The 4,862-nt window shown below is 35.9% G+C and overlaps 1 long non-coding RNA gene across 3 annotated transcripts; it reads left to right on the top strand.

Annotated features, from left to right (window-relative positions):
* Nucleotides 1–215: 215 nt before the first annotated feature.
* Nucleotides 216–4,592, top strand: LOC133707391 (uncharacterized). Of its 3 annotated transcripts, none has more exons than XR_009845096.1 (8): nt 216–527; nt 722–1,786; nt 1,972–2,015; nt 2,120–2,196; nt 2,870–3,088; nt 3,589–3,652; nt 3,731–4,006; nt 4,362–4,592. It is a non-coding gene; the product is annotated as an uncharacterized LOC133707391 (long non-coding RNA). The 3 variants fall into 3 exon arrangements; XR_009845095.1 differs by having other exon boundaries at nt 745–1,786; XR_009845097.1 differs by having other exon boundaries at nt 745–1,786; nt 2,870–3,001.
* Nucleotides 4,593–4,862: the final 270 nt, after the last annotated feature.

The raw sequence follows: 4,862 nt of genomic DNA on the forward strand, positions 1-4,862 counted from the left end.
TTATCTTCGGCGAACGTTTGCAGTCGCAAACTTCCAATACTTGGCGACTGCGTCTAAAATGCCGTCACACTAGTTAACAACTATGAGCCCAATTCTCTTATTAAATCTATTTTCTCATCAAAAAACCCTAGCCTATTTCTCTGAATCCCTGTTCTCTATCGCATCCCTCTTTCTCTCTCTCTCTCTCTCTCTCTCTCTCTCTCTCTCTCTCTCTCTCTCTCTCTCTCTCTCTCTCTCTCTCTCTCTCTGTGTTCTCGATCTAACTGAACAAATTGAGCATCGCAGAACTTGGTGGCCACTGTGCTAATCTAGATCCAGGGCTTACTCGTTTTGGGTATTTCATTCATTTTGGCTTACTCTTCAGTCGTTCCTCTCCTCTCTCGTTGAATCTAATTCGACTCAGATGCTTCCAATTCAATGGCGGGGTCATTCATGCGAGTTTCTTTCTGTCCGAGTGAAATTCGTACAGAATTTCGATTCAACTCAGATGGTCTCTCTTCTCTGTTCTCGGAAAGCTCGCGTCTTGGGTCAGTTCTCAACTCTCTTTTTGCTTGGTTTCTGTTTTGGGCTTCTTGTTTTTTACTGGTAGATTCAATTTTATGTTGAGATTTTCAGTTATAATCTACTAGAAATTATCTGTGATTTAATTCATTGTGGACTGAAAGCATTAGTCATTGCTTGTGTGAATTTGCTTCTTTCCAACATTTGGAAATTGATGAAGTTTCAGTTGGGTTTTCGAAACAGAAAGAGGAAGAAGTTGATAGAAATGGGAAATTGGAGAGAGCAATTGATGGGGTTTCAAAAGAGGAAAAGATAATAATTTCGAAAAGCTTTGAACATAGAAATGGCAAATTGGAGGGACAGATTGATGGAATTTCAGTTGGTGTTTCAAAAAAGGAGGGGATGGTGATTTCAAAAGGCTTAATTGGGGCTGCGGTGGATGAAATTCTATCTGGGGATAGTGAAAATGATGAAAATGTGGAACCTTTTGTGTCTTCTGGTCGTGATTCTCAAGCTTCTACTCGGTTGCCTTGGGAGAGAGAAGGTGAATTGGGTAATGGGGAAGGTGGTAAGACAATAAAGAAGTGGAGTAATACGCTTTCGGCTGAGGCATCCCTTCCGGAGCATGAGTTGAAGAGGCTAAGGAATGTTTATTTGAGGATGCTGGAAAGGACTAAAGTCGGAGCTGCCGGTATCATACAAGGTTTGGTGGATGCTATACATGAGAAGTGGAAGGTGGATGAAGTGGTCAAGTTGAAGTTTGAGGAGCCACTCTCACTTAACATGAAAAGAACTCATGGCATTTTAGAGGTTGGTGTCTGTACATTGTTATATATCTTACTCTCTTTCATCTATATCAATTGAATCGTTCTGATTATTTTAGTCTCAGCTGACTAGTATTGTCTGTATTCTTTTGAATTGGAGATGCAATAATGATGTTGATAATAGCTATGTCGTATATTGTTAATAAGTTGTTCAAGAATTGAGTGTCCTGGTAACTTATTTAGGGTTATCTTCTATTCTGTGCCAAAGTAAAACTGGAGGTTTGGTTATATGGAGATCAGGCAGTTCAGTAGTGTTATACAGGGGAATATCATACAATCTTCCGTGTGTAAAGTCATATACCAAACATTTGAAGAATGTTGACCTATCTTTCCACTGGTTTGATTCATTTTTTCTTTCGAAGCTATAATTTCTGTTCAAGGAGCTCCAAAGATCTCCTCAGATCCGACTGCAATCGCACTGAGTATTTTCTCAGTGCAATTATCAATTACCATCTTTATAGGTAATATTATTTTCTCTAATTCTTCTTCTTCTTCTTCTTCTGTGGGAACTATGGTTTTTCCTCTTTTCAGTTTTAGGGGTAAGTGAACACGTTGATAGATGAGAAACTTGATGTTAACTTTATATTTTTCATTATCAGAGAAACAAAAGTAAATCTACTCACCGAACTTATGAATCCATTAACAGATATTGAGGAGCGGCACGAATTGTTGCAGGGCTAGGTTTCCCAGGTATATCATATATATCTTGTAATAAACTAAAGGGATCACTATATTCCAGTTACAGATTCCATTTATTGTTTGGTGTCTGAAGCTTGGTAAATGTATTTTACCAGGAGAAGAGATTTGTAGATGCAAAATGAGTTCAACGTAATGGTGGTCAGAAGTTGGAGCTGCACGATTTTGTACGATGGTGGGTTGTTTCTTTTTCTGCAATCAGTATCTAGAATTGTAATAATATTGGGCATGTGCACTTGTTTGAGATATTAAAAATGCCTGATCTGTTTGTTTGTGTTTGTTTTTAATAAGTGTAAGCAAGAGTCCTGCTCTTTTCAATTACTTCAGTTCCAGGCTGTGACTTTTTATTTTGACTTTTATATTATTATCATTATTTTTTTTTTCTCTTGTCCTTGCAACATCTCACCAAAAGTAATAAGAGGTTTATTGAGATGTTAATCACCATTGGATTCAATTGTTTTAACTGCTACCAACAAAACCTTCTTTCATATTGCATAAACAAATAGCAAAGATGATACTCCAAGTGCCAAATTACTCATCTCGATGTATCATTTGTAGTCACTTTTTGTTCCTTTCGTTTGCCGAAATTTGAACAAAATGTTATTTTCCCTTCCTTTAGAATGAGTTGGTTTGGTCTTCCAATGGAGTCATCATTAGATACTTTATATCAATTGCTAGTTACAACTATATTGATTCTGTTATACCTTTTAATGTGATATGCAGTGAAGGGTTTATTGATCAAGACCCTTTGCAGATTAGCAAATGATCATGAACTGACATTACCTTATAACAGGGTTTATTGATTAAACTTATCACATGCTAACCCTTATAACATGGTTTTTGATCAGGCTCAGTTCATTGATCAAGACCCTTTGCAGCAGCAAGTGCAATTTTCATTCATCCATCAAATTTGCAGCACCAAGTGCAATTTTCAGTTCAGGCTCAGTTCACAAAGTATAGGGCTTTTCAATTAAGAATAGGTATATTAATTTTAATTTGTTTTTTTTTAATATGAAATTGTGCAGTCACCATTGCTAGAAGAGATGATTAATTTCTTTTTTTTCCAGGTAAATTTCCCTCTCCATTTTCTTCTCCTTTTCCATCAAATTGTGTTTACCAATTGCACAATTATATTTTCCTTTTCATGTCATCGCAATTATGATTTCCACTGGTTTGATTCATTTTTTCTTTCGAAGCTATAATTTTTGTTCAAGGAGCTCGAAAGAAATTTAGTTTTGACACTCATCTGATCTTTGCTTGGAACATTTTACCATAATTGAAATCTATATTTTTGTTTTTGCAATTTTTTTTTCCTTCTAAGAATTGGTTGGGTTGGTTTTATTCTAAGAATGACAATTAGGATCACAATAGTGGTGTAACTTTGAATAATATCAAGTTATGAACAGATATAAAATGGAACATAAGTAGAGCAAATGAACTGTAAAGACATTTTGGTTGAGTTTTTACTTTATACTGTTTGGTACTTTGGTTTAATATGCAGCTGATTTGCTATAAATGGGAGAAAATGATGGATTAATTTCATGATTTTGTTCTTCTGCATTTGCAGGGGTCCGTTCAGATGCAATTGTCATGATCGAAACAGAAAGAGGAAGACTTTGAGAAATACAAAGGTAAGGCATGCTTATGCAGATTTCCAATTAAAGTGAGTCCTTGAATTGAAGATTTAGTATTTTTTTTTTAATTTTCAGGTCTGGAAGATTTGGAATTTATATAAGGGGTTCAAACCAAGTGAGTCTTCTCTGACCTGTATCTTTGGTTTAATTTGGTTTGTTAGATAAGTTGCCAGATTGATGCAGAGACAATGAGTTTGGGTACAAGTACAATGGCCAGCAGTGACTAAGTGAGTTCTTATCTTTGATATTTCTCTCCTTCATGATTGATATAACTTTTAGTTATCTTTTGAACTTCTCGGAGAAGAAGAAGAAGAGAGAGATGGAAGGAAACAAGAGGCAGAGAAGAGAGAGGTAGAATTTTTACATTGAAGCTGCTCAGATCCCATCATTTGTTTACATATAATTCTGTGACCTTTTTTCTTTAGGTGCCACATGTTGTGTGCAAGTGATTGGGGGTGTTCAGAGTTTGGTTTTTCATTTAATTAGTTGCTGTCTTCTTTTCTTCTTTGTTTTGGAAAAAATGATGTGGCTTTGCTGAATGCTCATGGTGGAATGCTTATTTACTGTTAGTATTCTTAATAATTCATGCTCATGGTGCAACCTGCGATATTAATTATTGGAATTGGGTTATGGTGTAACATTGAAAAAGGGTGATATGCAAAGCCATACATGATATATCAATTTTTTTTTTTTTTTTGATGTCTAGGTTCCGGATGCAACTAGTGACCATGAAATTCGGAGGGAGTCTGTAGGAGAAGAAGGGAATCCATATTCAAGCAGTGATAGAGCAATAGACTGAGTTTCAATATGTTATTGCATATTTTTGTTAAGTGTTACTCTTGGTTGTCTTCATTAGGTACTTGGTTTTGGGCATAACTTAATTTGTACTTCTTCTAATTACCTATACTGATAGTGCAACAACTTAATTACATTGCAATGAAATTTTTTTTTTTTTGAGAATAAATAATTCTATTAATAACCAAACAGATTACATAACATTAGATCCATAGTTACGGGACCGTCAACATAAGTGACTTCCATGAGCCAAAAAGGCTCAACCCCTAACCAAATTTTACGCTCATACCCTCGAGCTACAATGAGGAACCACCTAACATATACCGATACAACCCAGTCGCCAACATTACAATGAACTGTTTCCACCCGTTCGGACACCGCGATCCAAAACTGCCAGACCACGTGTAAGGGT

Source organism: Rosa rugosa, chromosome 4 (assembly GCF_958449725.1).
Source record: "Rosa rugosa chromosome 4, drRosRugo1.1, whole genome shotgun sequence".
Classification (NCBI taxonomy): Eukaryota; Viridiplantae; Streptophyta; class Magnoliopsida; order Rosales; family Rosaceae; genus Rosa; species Rosa rugosa.